General features: G+C 29.2%; 1 protein-coding gene across 6 annotated transcripts in view; it reads left to right on the top strand.

The window, feature by feature from the left end:
- The window catches only part of LOC658644 (tachykinin-like peptides receptor 99D), a 76,746-nt gene that overhangs the window by 29,217 nt on the left and 34,284 nt on the right, over positions 1-13,245 (top strand). For 4 of the 6 annotated variants that reach the window (XM_008196305.3, XM_064357728.1, XM_015978333.2 and 1 more), the window contains exon 2: positions 3,815-3,854. The exons of the other annotated variants lie outside the window; for them this stretch is intronic. The gene's annotated coding sequence lies outside the window, so the exon portion shown is untranslated. The remainder of the gene's footprint in view (positions 1-3,814; positions 3,855-13,245) is intronic. 6 annotated transcript variants of the gene reach the window in all.

Raw genomic sequence — 13,245 nt, 5'->3', positions numbered from 1 at the left:
GATTACTCAGGTAATTAATGTTTGTTGTTCACACAACAATGGCCTTCTCTTGTATTTATGACATGTCGATTTCCAGTGGAAACTTTCGAACAATTTGTAGTCGTCAACTATAGATAATCAGCTCTTTATTTATTAACCCAACAATAATAAATAAACGCAACACGATCCCAATGCTCGATTTAATTGTAAACACAAATTCATTCATCATAACGAGCTGAGACAATTTGTCTTCCTTAAAACCCAATTAGCGTTTAAGGCAAGTTAGGCGTTAATTAAGCGAAAAAAAGTGATATAATTAGCGCGATTTATGTCATGCAAATCGATAAGCCACTGCCCGATAAAAATACACGTTAGATGAGCTTTTTCACGCTGTGATGGGGCTGCCGATAATTAACGCAATCTGTGAGGGTGTTTGATGGTGGTTTTTCAATATTTTTCTAGAGCTTCGGCAACTAATGAGTTTTCCATCTGTTTGTCGCACGGCGTATTAAAGCTGAAAAAAGCTTTGAGCCACAGTTAGATATTAACGATAGTAACCATCACTTTAATTAATTCGGTTAGAAAGACGATCACGTCACAAGCAAACTAGGCAAACTAAATTAATTATTCGGGGGGTGAATCTTTGCTAAGTCAAGAGAGACATCATACTCGACTTATATAAGTGTCGTATAATGGATTGGTTCAAATCGTGATTGGAGTCTGGAATTATTATTATATAGACTCATACGCAGTCCTGAGACGAACTTCCTGACAGTTCGAGTCCCTCTATTGTCTGCGTTATTAACCGAGAATTAATTAGATGATTTAATCCGACCATGATTTGACCCGACACTGACACGAGAATGGACTCTTGAATGGCGCTGAGACGCTTTATTTCATCGAGGTTTCAAGATTTTGTCTCAGTTATAACAACGGGTTCAAGTATTTTTCTCATAAAATTTATACAACTGTAATTAACTAAAAAAAGCAAAGATTTTTAGTTTCCCTATTGACCAAAATGAAACTTTCTAAATTTGTAATGTGTTTCAAACTTTTAATTCCGATAACTAAGTTTTCCAACTTCTGGAGTTTAATTTCATTGGAGATGCTTTTTTAATTACCTACCTACCAAATTCTGGTTGATGAAAGTGTTTTTAATTATTGTGTCACTTTCCAGCTTTTTTTTAAGTAAATTCGAGCTTTACATATTTTTTTGAAGCTTACGTATTGAATCGAAGTTTCTATTTATTTTACTTCCAAAATGAAAAATTGTTCAGAACTTTATTGAAATTTACAAAATCAGCTTTTTAAAGATCAGACCACGGATATCTAAAGGTTGGGATACGAAACGACGTACAAATAAAATGTTCCCGTTCTCGATAGTTCCGTAAATGCCGCCAGAGAGCGCAGTTGTTCAATTACCGTCTAAGTTTATCAGAGCAATGAATTAAAAAATATTGGTTGTATTTGTATGTCGGTTAGCCAACAGAGAATACAAAAAAATGCAAAAAACTTAAAAAAAAACATTCCAATTTGCACTCTGCTTCATATACGGTTACAAAGTTAGAAAAAATGTTGTAGAAAATTAAATTTCCGACAAAAAATTCTGCAAAGTCTTCAACCATTTAAGCCCCAAAGTCGTTCAAACACGCTCAAGCGACGAATTTGTTTTACTTACCTACTTACCTACAGTCAAATATTGGAAAGTTAATTTATAGCTTAACCGTTAAAGATATAAATATAGTGTCCTAAACTATTTTGTAGAAATTTTAATTTTTTACAATTTTGTTCCTTAGATTTTTTTTGTATCTTCAATCGTATTTCTAGCGTTTTGATAAATATGCAAAAAATTATCGCTTAGAATTATAAACTTGCTTTCCACCTTATATTTTTATGGTTGAAGATACAAAAAAATATAAAAAACAAAAAAATTCACTACTGATAGAATCTTTTACGGTTTAAGTATAAATTAACTTTCCGTTACTTGACCACCGGATAAATAAAACTATTGAAGATAGAGACATGGTTTTAACGAAAAAGATTGAATTTACTACAACTTTTTTCCTAACATTCTTGTATCTTTAACCGTATTCGCACCATTGTCAAAAATATAAAATAAACTTTAGTCAGCAATTTTTTTTTGAACTGAGAAGGTTTAAGATAATAATCTCTTGTCTTAGTTACAGTTTTTTATTTTCGTAAAATATCAGAGTTACATAGTTTTCTAGTTCTACTGTTAATTGCGCTGTTAAAAGTTAACGACGCAAATGAACCAATCAAATCGGATTAATTTAATCATGTGATTCAATGGCAGGTTAAATTAATAACGCTTTTATAAACTGACACAGGACCAGTTTATAGAAGATTAAATAATTTAATCCGTAATTAAATGCGTGATTAACTGATCACGTGGCCAAAATGAACCAATTTGATTGGTCTATTTGCGTTGTTACTTTTATCTTCAAGAGCCAGTTTACAGAACATTTTAATTGCCATTAAATTTTAATCGCGGTTAACTTGACATTTGTCAATGCATTTTTAAATGGCAATTTAAATTAGTTTAATTCTTTATTAAATCTTAATTTGGGTTTCTGTAAAGCGGCCCTAAGTTTTTTAATGACTAGAGAATTTATTCGAGATACTCTATTTGTGAAATGTTTTGTTTATTACCCAATTCAGGCTGCAACAATTTTTTTCCCTTTAGATCATTTTTAGCATTTTCATTTATGGAAAGTTCAAACATTCTATATTTCTTTAAAGTATTTAAATGTTTGTTTCAGTTCAAATTTTTTAAACTATATACGTTTTTTATTTTTCTAAAATTATTTTAAAACACGTCTTCCATAGCACTTTCGTAAAAACGCTTAAAGTTCTCGGGTTTCTAGGTATGTAACTCGCATACGTTTATAACGACAGCTCTGGAACCTGAAGCTTGTGTTTTTGCTCTTGTATTATTAATAACTATCAATAAATTCAGTTTTATTATAATTACAGGTATTTAAATTTTCCGGATAATTTCATTGTTTTTCAGTTTTCAGTCGATTCATTTTTTTCCATCTTTTAAATTGTAAGTTTATTGTAAAGTTTATAATCTAATATAAGTAAAGTTTGTTAAAGAAAAAATAAAGTTTCGTTCATACTTATTATTAAAAGTTTTGATTAAAACATCAATCTTAATTATTTACAGATGAGAGTACAAAAACAAAACATTAAAAAAATCTGATTTATAAACTATACATTTTCATTGTTGAGCACTATCACAGTGTTGAAGCCTCTGTTTGTAAACACATTTTAATTAAAGCAAATTCTACACCTTCTCTATGCAAGTCTAAATTAAATTTGCTACAAAAGTTATAATTTCAGCGGGAATTTTCCTAATTTCATCAAAAACTAATAACTGTATTAGCTTGGAAAACCTCAGTAAATAAAATATTAAAAGCCCCTTGCACGAAAAAGATTACAATTTTTATCCTAATGCATTTTTCAAAATAAATTTTTAAGTCCCACTACACCGACAAGAAAAACTTTTGCTGAGATAATATCAACAACATAACTCGAGGTAAATTTGCAAGCAAAAAGCTTCTCGAGTCGATTAGATGTGTTTTAATTTGAAATTCAAAACCGCTGAATCCCTTATACCGAGCTGGTAATTTGTAAATAATGGGCAAAAACTCCAAAAATCAATTTTATGAAAATACAATTTAATCGGAGACTTTATTATAGCTGAAATTGAGTTGTCAATTACGATATGAATACGTGCAAATATTTACTCCCATCCATTTCCATAAATTAAAAAATTATTGCTTCCAATGTACTTATTTCAATTTTATTTCAGGCGTTTGCGTCATGGAACTTGATACCGTCTCCGGTTAAAGGTGAGCGGTTTTGCTGTTAATTGCATTTTAAATAATTTACAACTTTGATCTCCGTGTTTGTGCACCAAACAACTTAACAGTTGGCGCTTTTACGTGTAATTTATTTCGAGAAATTCCGGCAATTTTTGGCAAACTTAGGACTAATCTACATATCAGATTAGAGAGACACATGAATGTATGTGTACGTAATAAGCGGAAATTTTATTGCGGCCGACTTTGTGAATAGTAAATCGGGGTGGAATTATGGAGCTGTCTACAGGCACGGAAATAACACAAGTGAAAACACTTACTTCCCTAGAACACAAAAAGAAAAAGAATAAATTTGCTTATATGGTGCTTTCGAATGTGGATGCTCGCAGTTGGAAGCTTTTAAATCTAAGGATAAAGAGATATGTAATCAGCAATAAAACATTGCTTTCCGGAGATTTACTACAGACGTTGAGAAACGAGGATTAATATGTAGACACTAAAGCTTAGCCCAGATAAGAAAGCTCGTACACTGAAGAGGTTGCAGTGAACTTGAACTACTAATAAAAACAATTATCCTCAACAAGGTGTTAAGGAAACTGTTTTTCAAATTTTCTACCATCAGAACATTTAGTTTCTTTGAAGTTTTTTTAACAACTTTAAAATCATTTGTTCTTGATTCTGTATTGTTTTGTATTTAGTGTCTTAAAAAACAGAAAAAAAAATCCTAAAATCCTTAGAATAGTCCTAATTTTTTTGCTCTCCAGACTATGGAAATTATTCAAAATCATGTACCTAATAAGTAACTTCAGTTCAAGAGCACCCTTAAAAACTTACAAAATACCGAGGCACTTTAATAACCTAAAAAACAAATCAAAAAGAACATTTAAAGCCGGTTTATAGAAAGCTCTACTAAAATTTAACACGTTGTTAAAAGTTAATCAAAACGCATCAATTTAGTCACCTGATCATTTAGTCACGCATTTAGTCGCGGATTAAATTAATGACAATTTTATATACTGCTCTTTAGTTTTCTGGTTTTAATTCAGATTCAAAATTAAAAAAAAGTATCTTGGACTGAAGAGTTTCCCGTGAGCTAATATATAAAACCTATATGTTTTTAACAAAGTGTTGGCAAAAACTTAAATAAAGTATTAAAGACCAGTTTATAGAAGCGTCATTAATTTAATCCGTAATTAAATAACGTAACCTGACCTGACCTGATCATGTAAAGATGCATTTAATCGCGGATTTAATTAATAAACCGTCAATAATTTAATTCGTAATTAAATGACCTGACCTGACCTGACCTAATCATTTATTCACGCATTTAATCGCGAATTAAATTTATGACAGTTTTATAAATCGCTTCTTAGTTTTTTAGGTTTTAATTCAGATTTAAAATTTTAAATAAGAACAATTATATATATATATATATATATATATATATATATATATATATATTTAATTTAAGTAAAGTATTAAAAATTAGTTTATAGAAGCGTTATTAATTTAATCCGCAATTAAATGACCTGACCTGACCTAATCATTAAATCACGCATTTAATTGCGGATTAAATTAAAAGCGCATTTTTAAATCGCTTCTTGTTTTGAAGATTTTAATTCAACTTCAGGATTATAAAAGAAAATCCTAAACTGAAAAGTTTGCTGTGAACTAATAAATAAAAACCCTCATATATTTTTGACAAAGTGTTGGCAAAAATTTAAAAGTAAAGTATTAAAGACAAGTTTATAGAAGCGTCGTTAATTTAATTAGTAATTAAATGCATGATTAACTTATTACGTGACCAAATTAAACAAATTTGATTAGTCTATTCGCGTTGTTAACTTTTAACAACAAAATAAAATTTAATGAAGTATTTTTTGCGGATTTTGGAAGTTCTAGGTGGATTTTTAGTTTGTATATTTTTTTAAGTTTTACTCCAGTCTTAAAATTTTTAATTAAATTTCATTCATGTCCTTTCTCCTTTCGTGTACAAATAATTATTTATCCTTTAGGACTTTCCAGTTATATTTTTTTCGTTTTAATTTCTTTTATTTCTATGTTGTTTATAGTTTTATTTCAAATGAGGATGGAGTCAAAACAAATTTAAATTTGCGACACAATTTTATTTAGTTTTATTTATTTGCACGTTTTATATATTTTTTTATTTTATCTAACTTAGGCACAAGCAAGACTTATTTATATTTTTAAATTTATATTAAAAAAAATTTTTGAAGTCTAAACGAATGAAGATTTTTATTCATTTGGAATAAATCTTTATATGATAAAATATAAATAAACTTATTTCAAAATATTGTTTTTTCAAATTGTATTTCAAGTTGTAATTATATTTTGTATCATATTGTAATTTTAGTTTAATTTAAAAACAATGAATTCAATTAAAATTGTCATACATTTCTCGTTTCAGTTTCGTGAAATCAAACCCCTCGTGTATTTTATTTACAACCCGGAGTAAATTCCACGGTGATTTCTGCATCCGCCTTCCGTTTGTTTATTTCTACCTTTCGTCACTGATTAAATTGTTTAAAGAAAAAATCTCGTCAATATTTAACTTTCCAGTCTTCTTCTTTTCCATTGAAATTCCACTCGGCTATCGATTTCGCTCCCTATTAACGGGCCTCAAACCTGTAAAAAACTTAACGACAATCCTGATCCAAGTCGACGTAAAAAGCACTAAACCTGCCTCACACAATGTACAAATGCAATTCAAAGGGTGAAGTGGTTTTATTTCTGTATAAAACGAAATTGTTGCTTTTGTGTATGAGTCGTGTCTCATTCAAATCGACCATTTTAAAAGCTTTCCACCGTTAGAGCTATACAAAGATCTCCAATTGCATCCTATTACGCCACTGACACTTTACGCGACGATTTAGACACTCAACATTGAGGCACCACTCATTTTTGGCACTCGAGGGAGACATGATCCTCGAGGAAATTTCTTGACTTTTTCGCGAAGAAGAGTGGAAACAACGAAAAAATGCGGAAAGTTATTGACTGAAATGATTTGAATTAAACTGAGACATTTGTCAACTTAAAAGTACGTGTTTTTCTTAGACAGCGAATATTCTAAGTAGGATGTTTGTAAAATGTTACTTCTGAATCAAAATATTTAACGTTAGAAAAAACAAGCTGTACACCTAAAATCCTTAAAAAGTAAAAATTTGAATGCACCCCAAAATTATCCAAATGTCTATAGACTACCAAAAACCGTTGAAAATTACCCAAAATTATGCAAAATTACCTTAAAAGTACTTGCAAAATACCCTGGGTTAAAATAACGTAAAATATTTTTTTCTAAACCGAATAAAATAAAAATATTTTATTAAAATTCTTGAGTTTTCAACACAGCCAATTTTTACGGAGTTAACAAAAAAAAAGTGAAACACATTTCTCGTTTTCGTTCCGACTTAAGCCGACCTATTCTTACAGCATTTTCTCTTTCACGACAGGAATGTATCTATCGAGAAGGATAATCGACACGACCATCAATCCTGAATTAAAAAGACAGTACATTATAGTTATTAATAAAATGAGTATTGCATTTAAATTTTTGAATACGTACTTTTTATTTAATTTAATCTTTTTATTTATTGCTCTTGTATTTTTAGTTTCACTTTTAAATATTTTCAGAGTTGTTTTCTTTAAATCATCAAGTCTTGATACCATTACTCTGTTTCATAATTTTGCTAATTTCTTACGATTATACTTATTCCAGTTGTCTAATTTATATTCCAGTGCATCTATACAGGGTGATTCTTTTAAGGCTTACATTAGAATCTTTTTAACTTCTAATATGGCTGGAGCCTTAAAATTTTGTATACGATCCAAATCGACCACTCTGAGTTCAACTAGATTATTTTCGAAAAAACTGAAATTTTAAAACTAGAAATAATTGGCGCCAAGTTTAAAATTTTAAATAGTCATTTTAATAGTCAAAATTCATGCCTAGTGTGATTTTTTCAAAACGGTTTTCAAAAAACTGCTATAAATGAGTTTTTTAAGATAGAACTACTTTATTTTCTCAACGGAAATTAAAAGAATATTGATATCTATAGTGACTTTTATCAACACGTCTTATAGTTTTTGAAAAAAATCACAAAAACTGATTTTACTTCGTAATTTTCATAGTTATTTAAGGAGATATTGCAAATTAGTTAACAATTGTTGAACTTTAATATTTTATTTAGTTTTTAACTGTTCCTTATCGAATAAGCAGTAAAACAATAATATTTAACTACACTTTAATATAACTTAGTGAATTATGTAAAGTAACTCACTCAGTAAGCCATCGAATAAAAATGGTGAACAAATAGATCATTTTTTTAATTAATAGCACAATTTTATCGTATTTTTCAATAATTTACTTGATTAAGAATTGAAATAATGATCTAAGATTCAGTTTTTTGCGATTATTTCAAAAACTGTAGGAGATAGATATAGAAGATGTTAATAAAAGTTTGCATAAAAATTGATGTTTTTTGATTGCCATTGAAAAAGCAAACTCATTCGATTTGAAAAAACAGTCTTATAATCACTTGTTGGTTTCTTAGACCCAATATTGATATATGAATATATGACAGAGTCTATATTGAGATATACATTTAATGACGTATTTTCTCTTTTCTTTAGAATAAACAAGTCTAATATAAAGATTTAGACACTTGAGTGGTGAAAGGAAAACATTATACAATTATATAATATATATTTATATTTATACTATTATATATTTATATATTTATTATATATTTGCGAGTGTTTAAAAGCAAGGTATTTTGTAAATTTTTTAGGAAGTTCTTGAAGTAAATATTTGATGGTCTAAAATTTAGTGCTTTTTTCAAATGTTGTGTCAGCCACATTTCTAAGATTGTGTCTTGTTTCTGATACTGAAGTAACATTTCACATCCTGGTATTGTATCCAAACTTCCCTTAAGACTTGCATCCAGCAGTGCATCACGCCCACAGAGGCTTGAACACAGCCCACCTAATTACATTTACCATCCACTACATGAAATAAGTCCATTTGGCCCGGTTTTAATCATGTGTGGGTTCATAAATCCCCTACTTTATCGCGTCATGCATCCCTTCAACTTTGTAGTTTACAACTTGTAAATACGTGATTTTGGCACCGACGACGTCCAAGTCGGTTTAGTTCATCTCTGATGAATTAACGAGACGGTTTTTTGTTGTACCATTCAAGTGTCTGTTATTTCTGTTACGAAAGCTTTTAGTAAAAGTTTCTTTTGATCCTGCTTTTATATTAACATCAGTAGGAGCATCCATATAATTTTCGTTTAATTAACAGTTCTGTTACGATGTTGTGATTGATTCTCTCCTCGAGTGCTATTGTTGGAAGCCAGGGAAATAAATAACACGATGAACAAGCGAAAAATTTCACAAAATTAAATACAGCTTTGTGTTAGAACGCGTTAGTTGTGCTTTTATCTTCACACAAAAATTAATTTAATTTTAATAAATGCGATTAGCGCGCTTTGTGTAAATACCGTGATGTGAGTTTACAGGGGAATGTCTTTATCTTAGAGTTACTCAAAAATTGGAAAAGTTTTAACAAGTTTCACACAATTCTAACTGCGCCAGCTATTTCGTGAATTCTTTTTACAATTTATTTTGTCGACAAAATATTCAAATACTGTGATGGGTGTTTTATCATTTGAATTTATCAATTTATATTTGGACCAAACGGTATTTTCCACACGGTGATCAAATTGAGAATCGGTACACACATTTTTCAGGTTAGCTGCACACTGTTTTATTTAAAATAACTGAGTTTATAATTTTCTCACATTGATTATAATTAATAATAATAATAATTATTAATTTCTGGTTTAGACTTTGATTTTAACCATTATAAGAATTTTTCAAAAAGAAGTTACAGAAAAAAAAAGAATAATAATCGAGTTCGGACGGCTAATATAAGCTCTTTATTATAAAACATTATTTTATCTATTAATATATAATAATATATTAATTATAAATATTATATTATTATATTATAATAATATACAAATATATTATAAAAATTGTTATTATTAAACTTTTATTTACGCTGCTAAGCTACTGAATCTTTACATTTACACATTTACGTCGAGGTTCAACGATTTAGCACATATTTTTAGAGATCGTTTAAATGAAACACAGGAGCAGTTTGTAAAAAATCTGTAGTTTTACAATAAACATTACATAAACAAAGAACATTATCAAAAAAACGCAGAATAATAACGAACACAAAATTTAAGTAAACTGAGAATATCAGGAGCATCATTGAAATTGTTGATAACATTAAAAACAGAACAAATTGAAAGGTAAACTTTAAAAGGTAAAGTTTTATACAATTTTATATCACATTTGACTTGGTTTATTTGATTTTTTCAACTGTTTCATCTTAAAATTATATAAATAATAAATGTAGGTTTAGGAATAGTTTACCTATATTTCAAAAGTTTCAAGTAATATTAAAAATAACTATGAGTTTTTAATACAAGTTTAATGAAATGAAGAAAAGAAATACGTGCTTTGAATTTATTTATTTTTGTTCCACTCTAATTTTTTTAAAGTTGTTATATCCACCCACGAAAATTAATATTTGGGAGTTCGGTTTAAACGTGTTTCAAGATTTTTGGAAATTCTACCCTCAAAAGAGTTAACTATAAAAATTCGTCATTTTAATAAATGATTCTTGATTAACCCTTTTGAAGGTAGAATATACAAAAATCCCAAAACATGCCTTTGTCATCTTTAACCAAAAACCCAAATACCAATTTTCAAAAAAAAATTTAAAAAATTACAAATTTTTATATTAATTTTAAGCCTATGGAGAAAAGATTTTTAAAAAGCATGAAACAGGATTTTTTAATTCTTAATAAAAGCCCAATTTTTATAAATGTAACTTCAAAAATGATCGATTTCAATTCGTCAGCTACCACTCTATTATTTCACCTCTTTAGAGGATAATTTTCCAAAATAATCTGTTGCGAATTTAAAGTAATTAGGTGATAAAAATGTAATCGATTACTTTTTAATTTAATTAATATGTAAGTATTTACAACTAATACAAAATTATTATAATTACAATGTAACAATCATACAATATAACTCTGTTTTTACCAAAATTTTCAAAAAACTCTCAGTTTTGGGAATTTTTAATTCAAATTTTTTCAAATATGACAATGTTAGTACTAACGTACGTGTATTTATAAAACGATTTTTGCTATTATAAACAGAACAGAAAAATGTATAACTAAAAGAAATAAAATTTACAAAAATTGACTGTCCTAAAACTAAGAAAACCTAAAAAAATAACAAAAAATAAAACAAGAAACAAAATAACAAAAAAACAAAAGGAGTTCCAGTGAAAAACTTAAAGATTAGAAAATATTATTCTATTTTATGGCAAAATTGTTCATCGAGAGTTTTTTTTACTAAAATTGTATAACTTTATTGTATTATAAGAAAGTGATCTTACGAATATTACTGTTTTAAATTTTGGTAATGAGAGATCAGCAGTAAATAAGAGAGTAAAGCAGTAACAAGGATTTTATAGATAAACATTGACAAAAAATAATTATATATTTAGACTATCGGCAGCCAACCAAGTTCGTTTATTTTTTGCAATACATGGTCAAATTTCAAATAATAATATTATTATTATCATTATTATTATTATTATACAATAATAATTTTTGCGAGAGTGGCTGATACATTAAACCATATTCATTTCTTTCGCTTTCTTGTTCTTTACCTAATAAAACCCCAATTTGCCCACCCATTTTAATTCAAAAGAACCACAAGTAAACAAGAACCCAACTCTGAATTTGTTGATTAAGAGTTTGCATTCACCGTCGTTTTATTTCTTCCGCATGCCAGGCATGCACAGTAAAACCATCCGCTATTTTATTATGAATAAAAATCAAACATTGCGTTTTCCATCTTGCATTTTTACCGTCGGAAATTCAATTTACGAAGCGGAAAAACCCTCCGATAAGAAAAGAAACTCCAACAAATCAAAATAATACTTGGCGGTGCCATAATGCGATTTTAATCTTCGAATTTATACGACGGGCCCACATAAGGTCATAATCAGGCCTGATTTATGGCGCTCTTGAGACTCAAAGTTGCATTTTCGAATTTTTGAGTAAATTGTTTGTGAGTGGGAGCATTCAGATGTGAATGAAAGCAATTAAAAGTGATTAGAAGTTTCGGAACTTGTTGGGGGATTATTCGCTTCAGTGGGGTTTTGATAGTTTCGCTAATTCTTAACGCAATTATTTCCGGAGAATTGATTTTTATTAAATCGTCCAAAATACGAGCACCTCTTGTGATTAATAATCCGTCGGTTCTATTATCCGCTGTTAATTAATTCAAGCCTCAAAGGGACCTAATAATTAATTTTTAGGTTTTTGCGCTAGTGAAAGAGAGGCGTTTTATTCCAGATATGATAATACCAACCCTTTGAGATATGATATCGACCAGCTTGGAGCTTTTCGTCGGTTTGTTACGGTCAAAACTTGCCAAAAGGAGAAGTTTAAGTTACATTTTGTGTAATGTAATAAAGCGAGCACATCGTTCGAAAATAAGTAAAATCCGATTAAAGAGGGAGAATAAAAGTGAACAGCGAAAATGTATAGTTAAAAGATTAAAGTCACCTTTCTGATTTGCCTCCATTTGAAGTGACGGCTATTTGAAATTTTTATGAGGCCTGAAACGTGTCTGATAAACTTTTTCTCAATATTTCCGCTCCAAACGGAACTAATTACGCTTTTTTTTCACATTCAATTCTGACAAAAATTTAATATTTGTGCGAAACGACGTACAATTAATTAATAAAAAATGCGCCTGAATTTTAATAAAGCTTGAAGAGGGAAGAAATGTGATACCAGAGTGCATAAAGTGAAAACGCCCACTTCCATTATACGTACCAGCAATTATTTTGTCTATTTTCTTTCGGAAAGCACTTATTTGCGTACATTTTTCCTGGAAGAAAATTCACAAGCGGCGTTCTCAGGACACGTGCAGGTAACGAAGTTTTACCATCTGCTATGACAGTGGCATTTTCTATTAAATTGTCTAGTCGGCTGGATGCAATAAAGTTCCATTAAATAATTCAAGTTTTGCGACGGTTTGAATTTATTAAAACTGAATTGAAATTATTTAAAATAGCAGAGGGAATCAATGAAGCTTGCAATGCTAGTGAGTAATGTCTCGAATGGTTTGGGCGGGGAGGTAAATGTCACAGTTGAATTATTGCACTGGAAGATATTTTTACAACACGATAAATTTCAGTAATAGAACTTACTACGAGTGGAGTAATTGGATAAAAAAGCAAAAATTGAAAACGTCTTCTAAGCACTTATTATTTCAAATTGGAATAAAACTTCCCCCGGAA

Source organism: Tribolium castaneum, chromosome 7, assembly GCF_031307605.1.
Source record: "Tribolium castaneum strain GA2 chromosome 7, icTriCast1.1, whole genome shotgun sequence".
In the NCBI taxonomy this organism is placed as follows: Eukaryota; Metazoa; Arthropoda; class Insecta; order Coleoptera; family Tenebrionidae; genus Tribolium; species Tribolium castaneum.
This window is presented reverse-complemented; position numbering and strand designations above follow the sequence as displayed.